A 13439-nucleotide genomic window follows, 5' to 3' on the forward strand; every position below is an offset into this window, starting at 1 on the left:
CTTCCAAACAATTGGAGCAAAATATCCCCCAGTTTGGGTGATTTTATTGATTATCTAGTCCAGCCAAGGTGCATCCCAGGTGGCTCAGTGGTAAAGAGTCTACCTGCCAATACAGGAGACATGGGTTTAATCCCTGGATCGGGAAAATCCACTGGAGAAGGAACTGGCAACCTACTCCAGTGTTGTTGCCTGGGAAATCCCATGGACAGAGGAGCCTGGTGAGCTATAGTCCATGGAGTCGCAAAAGTTTCAGATGCAACTGAGTGACTGAACAACAATGAGTTGAGCCAGACTTAAAATTTACATATTCATCAGTCATTTTTCTATAGTCCTTTTAAACTTGATTTTTTTTAAAAAAATTATTTTAATTGCAGTCTAATTATTTTACAATATTTATAGTGGTTTTTGCCACTCATTGACATGAATCAGCCATGGGTTTATAAACTTTCTTATTATGGAAAATTTCAGGGACTTTCCTGGTTGTTCAGTGGTTAAGAATCTGCCTTCCAATGCAGGGGATCCAGGCTGGATCCCTGGTTGGGGAACTAAGATCCCACATGCCTTGGGGCAACTAAATCTGCGCACCACGACTGGAGAGTCGGCATGCCTCCCCTGTGCCACATCTAAGACCTGATGCAGCCAAATACATATTATGGAAAATTTCAGTCAGAAGAGTACTAGAGGAACTAGTATGATGAGCCTCCATGAACCCACTGCTCAGCTCTGACCGTTTTCAATAGTCACAGCCCATCTATCCAATAGTGTGGAACTGAAACAGTTTATTATTCACATTCCTGACTCGGGGCTTCACACATAGTAGCTGCTCAGTCAATGCTAGATGACTACAAATCCTTTCCTCCCTCTGGGTCTCAATTTCCCTCTCTCTGTAGTAAGAGGGTAGGACCAGGCGATTTCTAAGAGATGTGATGTGGTGCAGTGGTCAGAACATACACTTTGGTGTCAGACACACTTGTTCAAATCTTGTTCATTCCTTAGCTGAGTGCCTTTCGGCAAATTACATCTCAGGTTCCTCATCTGTGAAATGAAGATGCTAGCTCCTGCTTCTCAGGGGTGGCTTTGAGCCCTGAATAAAGCAGCTGTTTTGTGGCTAGTACTTGTTACTGCTATTTTTAATATTAATATTATTCTAATGGGAAGATTCCATATATTTCAAGAATGCAAAAGTAAATTGGAATTGACCAGAATTTGAACCCTAGGATTCAGCTCTTTTTTTTTTTGTCCCAGTCAGCAGACAGTCAGGAGCTCAAGAAAAGAACAGTGTAGCCAGAGCCGGTGCCCCATATGTGGAGCTGGGAGCAGACCCAGAGTGGGGGTTATGCTGGCTGATGCCATCTCCTCCCCCACTCCCCTACCACACGTGGGTGCCACAGCCCCTGTGAGAGGAGCTGCTGACTGCCCCTTCTCTCGGTGAGACAGGCCCAAGCTGGAAAGCCCAGAGGTGGCAAGAGAGGCGCCACAGGATGTCTTGTTGCTAGGAGACCTGAGGAGCCAGCAAGGACCCATTGCCAGAGCTGGGAGAGAGTGATGGACTGGTGTGGAGACACAGGGCACGTGGCCTCAGATGGGCTTTTGTGGGGTTCTGGGCAGGGGGTGGTGGTGTAGCAACTATGAGCTCAGCTGGAAGGAGGGACTCTGTAGAATCTGGCTCCTTAGAAGTAGGCTCAGGGTAAGCTGTCCAGTTCTTCCATTTAACTCCTTCTATGTTGAACTCAGACCTGTACTTGAATCTGCGTCACTATGAGACCTTTGGCAGATATTGTGCTGCTATACTTGCTGGGCCTCAGTTTCCTCATCTGTGCAATGGGTATGATACTGCTTGCCTCACAAACCACTGGGCAGGTTCAGTGAAATGTGTTTGATAAAGTGCTCTGTAAGAAGGAACACAAAACATAAATGTGAAGGTTCACTACCACTCTGACCTTTGTTAATTATTATTTCTCTTACTGTAAAATGAGACATACTCTCTCTGGGTGAGATTCATGAACAGGGGGCCTTGGAGGAGGGGACTTCCACTGTGGAGGCATGTGTGAGGGGGCTCTGAGGAAGGGCTGGGTCGGGCCCCCCAATTAGCAAAATCCCAGGTGTCTATGGAAGAAGGCAGCAAAGTTCAAAGCCAGAGGGAGACTTGGTAAGAGTGGTGGCTGAAGGGGTGGAGGTTCTGCTGAGCTTCCAGGAAGGGCTTTGATGGTTCAGCCCAGAGGCTGTGAGTGAGGTGAGGGTTATGGGCCTTTCTTGTTGCTTCTCTCATATAAATAATATATGTTCAAACACATATGCACACCAGAAGATAAACAGTGAAATAAAACCCAACCCAAACAAGCACAAAAGAAATTCCACTATCATAAAACAATCTCTGGGAACATAACTTTTTAAATATTTCCTTTCAGTTTTCTTTTTTCTATGTGTGTGCAGACATATTTTATATAAATTGGGTTACATGTTCTTTATGCTTTGAAAAAAATCTGTATTATGTTATGAACATTATTACATATAGTCATATAGATTCATGACATTATAGTTTAATAGCTGTTTAGTATTTCAGGATATGTATTATCACTATATAAAATACCCACTATTTTTGGACATTTACAGTAATTCCAATTTTCCACTTTACTCTGGTAAATAAAACTCCTGTATATAACAGACAAATGTTCTTATAACTACCTCTTTGAGGATCACCATTGATCCCACAGATAAGTTGACAGAAGAGGAGTTTCTGGGTTCAAAGGTGTGCACACTTTTTAAAAAATTAATTATTAGCTGTGGTGCTTGGGCTTCAGTGCACATGGGTTCAGTAGTTGCAGTGGGAAGGCTTAGTTGCCCTGTGGCATGTGGGAACTCCCATCCCCTGCTCTGAAAGGCAGATTCTTAACCACTGGACCACCAGGGACGTCCCCAAGGTGTGCACACTTTTAAGACTTATCATGCACTTTTCCAAAATGCCCTCCAGAGAGGAATCCCCTGGCTGTTAGTGGTTAGGACTTCATGCTCTTATTGCTGAGGGTTCTATCCCTGGTCAGGGAACTAAAATCCCATAAGCCACATGGTATGGCCAAAACCAAACAAACATAGCAAAAACTCCTGCAGTTAAACCACAAAATGCCCTCCAGAAAGATGAAACCAGTTGATAGCTGCATTGATACCATCCAAGTCTGCCTTTTTAACTGGGCGGGGAGAGGGGGGTCATTACCATAATAACTAGAATGCCATGATTTAGGGGCCAAGTGAGTGGCTTACAGATAGACTGAGGACAGAAAGAGGTATCAACAGCCACTCTGAAGGGGCTTATGCAGAGAATGGCCCCCGTTGGCCTGGTGGCCCAGGGCTGGGCTGGACTGGGCTGGAAGAGGCAGTCGGTCTGCACTGACTCAAGCTGGGCGTCTTGCCCCTGGTGTGATCCTGGCCTCTTGCTGCTGTGATCAGCATGGTCACCAATCCAAGACAGTCGCTCCTGAAGCCAGTGCAGCCTCTCTGGCCATGCTGACAGATGTGGACGTTCGCATAGTGGGTGGTGATTCATCGGAGCCGGTGGCGGCAGCGGGAGCTCTGACGGGTGGAACTGGTCTCACCCGTCCTGTCACTCGGCCTCTAAAAATAACTCTTGCCTGTTCCAGGTGGCCTCACCACCGAGTGTCTGGAGGTGCAGTCCCTTCCTTGGCTGTGGCTGTGCGAGGGAGGGCATGAGTGTGGCTCTGTGTGTGTGTGTGTGTTGGGGGGGTGGAGGGTGGCATCTGGGAGCCTCTTTAGTGGTTGGCATCTGAGCCAGGGATTTGAGGCAGGGGGACAAGAGGCAGGCCAGCTCCTCCTCTTCTACCTTGTCGTGGCCCAGAGACAATCTGTCTACTCTTTGGGAACTGCCAGAGACAGCTGGTGGGGACAGGAGTGTCTTTCAGGACTACATGCTCGCTCTCTGCTGAGTTGGGGCGGGGAACAGGAAGTTGGGGGAGACTGCCAAGGCAATATGACAAGGTGGGGGGTAGGCTCTCAGATGGATGCATACCATTTACCCCATCAACAGTTGAATCTTATGAAAGCCCATTTCACATCTCTTCTTTTTGGTGAAATTTTTTTATCATAAGTTCCCTTTAGATTAGATACAAATACAGCTGACTTCTTATCCGGATGGCTAGAGGCCATCTAGCCAAGGTTTCTTAAGTGTCCATGGACGCAAGGGGTGAGCTATGCATGGGTTTCATGAGGTTTCCTGATGCTAAAATCATAATAAGGTTGCGTATGTCTGGATGTGTACCCATGTATGTTTTTCTGGGAGAAGCTCTGCAGTTTTTATCACATTTTCTAAGGAAACCACGACCCAGAAGAGGTTAAGAATCGCACTAGTCCAAGCCCCTCACATTAGAGGCGAGGAAATAGGATCCAAAGAAGAAAATGACTGCCCGAATTCTCACAGCCAAGATCAGAACCCGGGTTTCTTGACAGCATCCTCCCCCAGCTGGTTCCCTGAGTCAGGATTGAGCTACCTGCAGTAGACAGAATTCCAGGTACCATTTCAAATGGCCTTTAGGCTGGCATGGATCCAAATGAATTGAGGCTTTCAGTAGCAGTGGGCAACTGGGCACTTTGCTCTGGAAGTTCCTATCCCCAGGTGATTTTGTGAAAAAGTCTCCTGGGGCATCTTCTGACTTGTTTCCTTATGGAACATCCTAGCGCAGGACATTAAATCCATCTCTTGTGCCTTGACATTCTCCCCTGGTGGAAATGGTCCCCTGACACAGGAAATGCCCCTGCCTTCCGGGAGAAGAACTGACATTCTAGGCCTGGGGGGAAGTAAGTGGTAGGGTGGGGAGCAGGCCGAGAAATATTATTTGATGGACAGACAGGTAAGAGACAGATGCTGGTCCGTTGTCTGTGGGAGGAATTCAACTTTGTACCATCAATTCAGTTCAGTCGCTCAATTGTGTCCGGCTCTGCGACTCCATGGACTGCAGCACGCCAGGCCTCCTTGTCTATCACCAACTCCTATAGTTTACTCAAACTCATGTCCATTGAGTCGGTGATGCCATCCAAACATCTCATCCTCTGTCATCCCCTTCTCCTGCCTTCAATCTTTCCCAGCATCAGGGTCTTTTCCAATGAGTCAGTTCTTTGCAGCAGGTGGACAAAGTATTAGTTTCAACTTCAGCATCAGTCCTTCAATGAATATTCAGGACTGATTTCCTTTAGGATGGACTGGTTGGATCTCCTTGCAGTCCAAAAGTCTACTCCAAATCATAGTTTAAAAGCATCAATTCTTTGGCGCTCAACTTTCTTTATCATCCAATTCTCACATCCATATGTGACTGCTGGAAAAACCATAGCTTTAACTAGACAGACCTTTGTTGGCAAAGTAATGTCTCTGCTTTTTAATATGCTATCTAGGTTGGTCATAACTTTTCTTCCAAGGAACAAGCATCTTTTAATTTCATGGCTGCTGTCAACATCTGCCGTGATTTTGGAGCCCAAAAATAAAGTCAGTCACTGTTTCCACTGTTTCCCCATCTATTTGCCATGAAGTGATGGGACCAGATGCCATGATCTTAGTTTTCTGAATGTTGAGTTTTAAGCCAACTTTTTCACTCTCCTATTTCACTTTCATCAAGAGGCTCTTTAGTTCTTCTCTTTCTGCCATAAGTGTGGTATCATCTGCATATCTGAGGTTATTGATATTCCTTCCGGCAATCTTGATTCCAGCTTGTGCTTCATCCAGCCCTGTGTTTCTCATAGGAGTTTATTTACTTTTTAATATTTACTTTTATTTATTTGTTTGCACTGGATCTTAGTTGCAGCTCATGGTATCTTCTAGTGTGGCATGCAGACACTTTGGCTGGGACATGTGGGATCTAGTTCTCTAATCAGGGATCAAACTCAGGCCCTCTGAGTTGGATGCTCAGAGTCTTAGCCACTGGACCACTAGGGAAGTCCCTGTACCATAACAGTTTGGATGAGGTGGCCCATGAGGATTAAAAATAATTAACGTTCATTGAGCACTTACTATAGGCCAGGCATTCTTCTAAGAAAAGTACATGTATTAACTCCTTTAATCCTTATAAGACTGAGGCACAAAGGGATTAAGCACAGCTAGTAAACAGCTGAGCCAAGAGATGTAAGACATGGAGCCAGGTTTTCTGATTGTAGAACTTAGAGGTATAGAGTCTGGAACCAGAGTTGGCTCCTAGCCTCTATCTGGGGATTGTGCCTCAGAATCAGGAGACAGCTGATGAAAGCACAGGCTGCTGCTCTGAACCCCCAGTTTCTGATTCAGTAGATCTGGGGTGGGACCTGAAGATTTGCACACCAAGAAGTTCCCAGGTGATGCTGCTGTTCTGGGGACCACACTTTGAGAACCATGGCTCTCTGCTTTCCTGCGTCCTGATAGGAAGAACACAGGGAACAGACGTGATTATTTTTAAAAAGATTTACTTATTTATTTTTATTTGGCTACATCAGATCTTAGTTGTGGCATGTGGGATCTTCCGTTGCAGTACACCGACTCTCTGCGTGGGGTGGGCGGGCTCCAGCGCTCACGGCCTTTGGTAGTTGCGATGCACGGGCTTAGTTGCTCTGTGGCATGTGGGATCTTAGTTCCTCAACCAGAGATCAAACCCTCGTCACCTGCATTGAAAGATGGATTCTTAACCACGGGTCCACCAAGGAAGTCCCTAGTCGTGGTTATTGACCTCACCTGGATTATTACAATACCTGCCCTGGGTCCAGGTCTCTCTCTTACCTCCAGGTACCTACTCCAGGGACAAGTTAATCTTCATAAAGCCCAGCTCCAATCAGTCTCACCTCTGCTCAGTGTCTTTTGGATTCTCTGCTGTGTGTTCCGGTGCCACCCAGTAGAAATATCTTCAGTGATGGAGATGTTCTACACTGTCCAGTATGGTAACCACCATCACATGTCGCTGTGACTTTTATATTTTTTTTCCTTTTTAATTAATTTATATGTAAATAGTCATGTGTGGCTCATTGCCAGACAGTGCAGGAAACCCATTGGTGTATGCCATTTGAGGCTTCCACTGGGACTGTGTGCCCTTCCAGCCCCAGCCTCAGCCCTCGGCATCTTTTATTCTGGGTCATTCAAGTCAGTATCCTGGGTATTCCTGGCAGTCCAGTGGTTAGGACTTGGCACTTTTACTGCCGGGGCCCAGGTTCGATACCTGGGCGGAGAACTAAGATCCTGCAAGCTGTGTGGCTCGGCCAAAAAGAAAAGATCAGCTTCCTGAGTCTACCCGGTACTTCCCAATCTGCGCCTGCTTCAGACTCTCTCCTCCATTTAGACTGTCCTTGTGCCCTGTCTTTAAGACTCAACCTAAATGCCACCTCTGCCTTGAAACTTTCTTTGACACCCACTCCCCTCTCATCTTTCTCTCCTCTGAGCTCCCAAGACACTTTCCCACTTTATGACAACCTTTAGTATTTTATGTTGCTGTTGGCTGATATTGGTGTTTCCTCTCTTTCCCTAAATTTTCAGCTTCCTGAGACTTTTCTAGTCCCTCAGCCCCAACACAGGTTCTTCCAGGCGCACAGAGGCACTCAGTAAATATTGCAGACCCCTGTCCTAGTGCCTAGGGGAAACAGAGATGGATAAAGCGCCCTTCCTGTCTTCAAGCTGCCACATGCTCTCAGGAGAGTCTGATTCGTGCCCAGAATAACCACTGAAGCCAATGGTTATTTTGGGCAGAAAGACAAAAGCCACAGAGGGCCCCAATTGGCCAGGAGAGTCCGGCAAGAACTGCCCAAGCAGAAGGCTGTGTTTACACACACAGACGGCTTCTCTGCCCAGCCTGGCCTGGTGCGAGGAGACGGGAACATCTAGACGTGGCTGCCTGGCCATCTCATGCAGTTGGGGATTAACAGTGAGGCAGCAGCTGGTCCAGCCGTCTGGGGCGGATGGGTGGATGAAGAGAAAGTTGCAAACACTGCAGAGCAGTGCTAGTTTTTGGAAATTGATTTTTGGTTAGGTGGCACTTGGTCTGGGAATGTAAGTGTAAGAAAATGTTTGTGGTCTGAGCCATGAACAGCAGGTGAATTTTTGCTGGGTCTGACTCGGGGGTTTATGAGTTTTTCAGAACAGTCCCTGTTGAAATGGCAAGATGGTTGAAAAAGGAAAAATATAGTTTTCTAGTTTCAGACTCTAATATAAAGAGTATTGCACATCCCCCAAATCTCTAGCATAAATTCATCTCTGGCACAAAAACATAAAAAAAAAAGTTTACTGAGGTTATAAATGCAGAAAAGTACACAGATCATAAGTTTACACACATTTATGAAACTACCCCCACCTCCCACCCCCAGACAGGAGATAAAATATAGCCGTTCTCTCTGCAGTGAATTTGTGTTAAACCGTGTGTGTGTAGGATTAATAGTGGACAAACTGGCTGTGGAGCCAAGCACACCTCAGATTGAATCCTGGCCCCCTACCTACTAGCAATGTGACCTTGCACTTCTGGCTTACCTGCTCTGAGCTTCGCTTTCTTCCCCTATAAAATCAAGGTAGAATATATCACCTCTGCCTTACAGAGAAGGAAGAAGTGAAGAACTGAAAATGGATGCATGTTGTTAGGCACAGTGCTAGCACGTAGTGGGTCCCAAAGGCTCTCTGTGATGATGATGGTGATTGATGGTGTCTCTGCAGCATCTTCTGGCACAGAGGACCACAGACGCACACACAGAATTTCTTCTGCTGCCTCTCCCTGCTCCCAGCCTCAGTGTGATTCTCTCCAAGGTCTCTTTTGACTGCAAGAAATCTGTGATGCTGTGATGAGGCAAACCTCAGCTGACACTTCAAGCACCCGACGGGAGGCTGGGTGGATGTCTGAATCCAGTGGGAACGTGGCCAGATCTTTTATGTTCAGGCCCCAGGAGTATGGCTCCCAGACGTCCTAGGGGAGGGCTGACTTCCCAGGGGGAGCAGGAGTGTGGAGATCCATTAAAAATGTAGCCGAGGTAGAGTGTGGGTCAGCAGAGCTCAGCCTCAACAGGGTCCTGGTGTCCTGGGTGAACTCCTGGCTCCCTGGCCTCTGGCTCTGGCTCCCAAGAGACACACCCCATGCACCTATTTTGAGCAGAGGGCTGAGTGGGGCAATTCACACATCCCAGGACTGGAGGGCAGAGCGCAGGAGAAAGGGGAGGAGCCTTGAGGTTCTTTCTAGCTGGGAGCTGGGGTTGTAAAGAGGAGGGGATCAGGAAGGACTTCCTGAAGGATGGCTGAAAGCATGATCATGGGAAAGGGGAAGAGGGTCTCCCAGGTGGGGGAGGAACACGTGCAAAAGCAGAGAGGCAGGGCCCCACATGGCTGCACCCTGGGGGCCCAGAACAAGTCAATTTCACAGAGACCTGAGGATGAAGAGGCAGGTGAGACCAGGCTGTGAAAGGTCTGCAGAGTTGGGCTGAGGGTTCCAGTCACTTTATCAGAGAACCCCTGGCTACTGAAGGTTCTTCCTGTGAGGGAGCAGGGTAGGTGCAGCTCCTCAGGGTGTGCACAGTCATCCTGACTCGCATCGCTTTGGGCCAAAGACAGTGGCCAAGTGGCCAAGCTGCTAGGCTATTGCAGCCTCTGGGCTGTGCAGATCTGTGCAGGAACATGTCTGTCGGGGTGGGGGATGGGGGTGGGGAGGCAAAGACTGGGGGAGGGGGAAGAGTGAGGATAATGAGGGCACAGGCAAGGTTCCCACCTTTGACAAACTGCAGTCTTACTGGAGCGGCCAGAGAGCCTCGTGACAGCTGAACCCCAAAATCAGAAGTAGAGATGAGAGATGTGTGGTCCAGAGGCTAGAGGAGGGACAGGCTGGATGGTAGAAGCAAGGGGGCTGGACTTCCTAGAGGGGAGGTGACCTCTGGAGGCTCTGAAGAGACTGGGCATCTCACAGGTGTTCTCTTGTGTCACAGGAGCTTGAAGAGGTGGTGCTGACAATATCCCCATTGTGTATACTCAGTCACTTCAGTCGTATCTGACTCTTTGTGACACTGTGGACTGTAGCCTGCCAGGCTCCTCTGTCCATGGGATTCTCCAGGCAAGAATACTAGAGTGGGTTACCATTTCCTCCTCCAGGGGATCTTCCCCACCCAGGGATCGAACCTTGGTCTCCTGCATTGCAGGCAGATTCTTTACCACTGAGCCATTGGGGAAACCCCATTGTACAGAGGTGGAAACTGAGGCTTAGAGAGGTTTGGGCCCTGCCCAAGGTCACACAGCTCCTGTGCTATTAATGAACCTCCTCTGTCCCTCCCCCTGTCCTCTCCCCAGAGGTAACCATTGCCCCCCGGTTCTTCAACACTGTCATAGAAAGGATGGAAAAGTCCTTTGCACTGTGTGACCCTCCGTGTAGCTTCATCATTGCATGGCAGAACATGACCTAATGCAGGAATGCGTGGTTCCCACAGTCTGGGCTGGAAGGTTTGAGAGGATGGTGAGGTTCTCTGAGACAGCAGTTGTTCAAGAGGTTTCTTGGGGGAGACTGAAGGAGCTGTGGTAGGGGCAGCGGGAGCCAGGAGGTCCCTGCCAGGTGGGCATTGCTGCCCATCCACCCAGACTGCTCCCCGCCCCCGGACACAGCTGCCCTGCAGTGCCTTCCAGAGCATGCCTGGGATTAGCAAGAACAGCCTTGTCAGGCAGAACTTCCCAGGCCCATCGATCACGCTGCTCTGGAAAGTCTGGCTCTGGTAATTTCCTCTATAAGCTGGCCCCGCTCTCAGCTGCCTGGGGCTTCATTCAGCTCAGCCCACCCAGGCCCTTGGGGCTTCCCAGGAGGCGCTAGCAGTAAAGAACCCGCCTGCCCATGCAAGAGACATGAGACACAGGTTTGATCCGTGGGTCGGGAAGATCCCCTGGAGGAGGGCATGGCAACCCACTCCAGTATTCTTGCCTGGAGAATCCCATGGACAGAGGAACCTGGCGGGCTACAGTCCATGGGGTTGGAAAGAGTCAGACATGTCTTAGTACACACCCAGGCCCTGCTGCCCTCCTGCCCTGGCGCATACCTTCCTCCCTAGGACTGTGCCTTTTACTCACTTTTGTTTTTTCTGAGGTCCATGGGCTGGGTTAGGGCTTCAGAGAATCTAAACTGGTGCTGACCAAAAGAAATCTGTCAGCCACGCGTGTTAGCCACATATGTGATTTTATTTATTTCTTATTTTTAAATGTGTTTATTTATTTACTTGGCTGTGCTGGGTCTTCATTGCTGTGCGTGGACTTTCTCTAGTTGAGGTGGGTGGAGACTGCTCTCTAGTTGTGGTATGAGAGCTTCTTATTGAGGTGGCTTCTCTAGTTGTGGAGCTCCAGCTCTAGAGCATGGGCTCAGTAGTTGTAGAATCTTGGAATCTTCCTGGACCAGGGATCGAACCGGTGTCCCCTGCATTGGCAGGTAGATTCTTAACCATTTGACCACCAGGGATGTCCCATATGTGATTTTAAATTTTCTAATAGCCACGTGCAAAATAAAAAAAGCCAAAAGAGACAGATAAAATTATTCTAATGATATATTTTATTTAACGGAATACATCCAAAATAGCATTGCAATACAAAAGTTATTAAGGAGATACAGGACATTTCTTTAATTAAATCTTCAAAACCTAGCGTGGATTTTACACTTATAGCACATCTCAATGTGCACGAGCCACATTTCAAGTGCTCAGAAGCCATATGTGAGTAGTGGCTAGCTCATAGGTCAGCAGAGCCCTAGAGGCAGGGAGCAAAGCATAAGGGTTGAAGCTCAGCACTTGGCCTCAGACAGACCCGGCAGACGCATCCTGGCCCTGCCATTTATTAGCTGAGTGAACTTTGGGAAGTTGTTAACCGCAAGCCTCAGAGATTCCTGCTATGAAAAGAGTTAATAATCTCAGTGCCAGAGAATTGTTGTAAGGATTAAACAAATGAATGTGTGACCGGTGCCAGGCACTGATCAAGTACTCAAAAAGTGGTGGTGATTCATCTTACAACACCCTCTGATGTGCTGGTTTAGGTACCAATTCTCTGCCGCTGGACTGACAGTGAATTCCAAAACAGAGGCTACCCAGTTCCTCTTGCCTTCCTGAGGCTCAGCATGTACATCACTGTTTGCTAAATGAAAGATGCAATCCTTACACCAGCAGCGCCCACCACCCCACCCTGCCCACCCAGGAATCCAGGGGCCCTTGGTGACTGGGAGTCATGAGACCATTGTCTCCAATGGGGTGACCTTGGCAAGTTGCCACTTTTCTCTGAGCCTTGGATTCCTCATTCAAAAGATAAAAGAGGTGGGGTGGGAGGGACCCTACCTGAGTATTGGGTTTGGTCCCTGCCCCACCAATGGGCTCTGGGGGGCTTTAGCTAACACCTCGTGTTTTTGCTTTCCCAGCCAGGGGTGCGAATCACTTTCATTCTATTCCTGGCTTTCCTGTATCCTGGCACTTTTGCACTATCAAGTTCCCTCCAGTTAAAATTTCAGAAGAAAGACTTTCTGGGAATTCCCTGGTGGTCCAATAGTTTGGATGGCAGGCTTTCACTGCCAAGGGCCCGTGTTCAATCCCTGATTGGGAAACTAAGATCCCACAAGCCATTCAGCATGGCCTAAAAAAAAAAAAAAAAGAGAGAGAGACAAAAATAAGAAGAAAGACTTTCTCCTACCTCCCCAGCAGCCCAGAGACGGAGAGACCTTCTTTGCTGCTGACATCTGCTGATCTTCCATCACAGCAACTCAGGGAGTAAAGCAGGAAGAATTTCTGCCACTTTATAGGGAATTAACTGAGGCTCAGAAAGATCAAATCATTTACCCAAATAACATAGAAAGAAGTGGCAGAGCCAGAGCTGGAAGCAGAATTCAGAAGAGCCCTCTTTATTGAGGGAGGGGGGTGAGGTGAGGCTTCTTTTCCTCCACCTGGACGACTCGCATTTCTCCAAGGTTTGGTTCTCGGTTTGGTCTTGGTCCTGTGTTTCAGTTTCCCTGTCCTGGGAATGAAGGAAGGCAAGTAACTTGGGTAGTGATTTCAACTGATGCCTATAGGGGGCTGTTTGTTCTTCAGAGAGTGCCCTCACCCTAACCAGATTTCTCTGGAAAAGGTTATTGTGGGGTGAAGTGGAAAGTGTCTGGTCCAGAAAATCAGTGTTACTGTAGTGTGAACTTGGATAAATCACTCACTGCTCTGGGCCTCAAATTGCCTGCTTATAAAATGAGAGGGTGACAGTGTGTCACAGGATGTGAGGATGACTTCTGAAAGTACTTTACAAACTGGAAAGTTCTAATAGAAACGAGAGTCTCTTGGACAGCAAGGAGATCAAACCAGTCAATCCTAATGGAAATCAACCCTGAATATTCATTGGAAGGACTGTTGCTGCAACTGAAGCTCCAATACTTTGGTCACTTGATGTGAAGAGCTGACACATTGGAAAAGACCCTGGTGCTGGGAAAGGTTGAAGTCAGGAAGAGAAGGGGATGACAGCG

The 13439-nt window shown here is 47.9% G+C and overlaps 1 protein-coding gene across 2 annotated transcripts in view; it reads left to right on the forward strand.

The window, feature by feature from the left end:
- Positions 1 to 13439, forward strand: part of EPB41L1 (erythrocyte membrane protein band 4.1 like 1) — a 135274-nt gene that overhangs the window by 45822 nt on the left and 76013 nt on the right. The gene's annotated exons all lie outside the window — the stretch shown is intronic.

This window comes from Capra hircus, chromosome 13 (genome assembly GCF_001704415.2).
Source record: "Capra hircus breed San Clemente chromosome 13, ASM170441v1, whole genome shotgun sequence".
In the NCBI taxonomy this organism is placed as follows: domain Eukaryota; kingdom Metazoa; phylum Chordata; class Mammalia; order Artiodactyla; family Bovidae; genus Capra; species Capra hircus.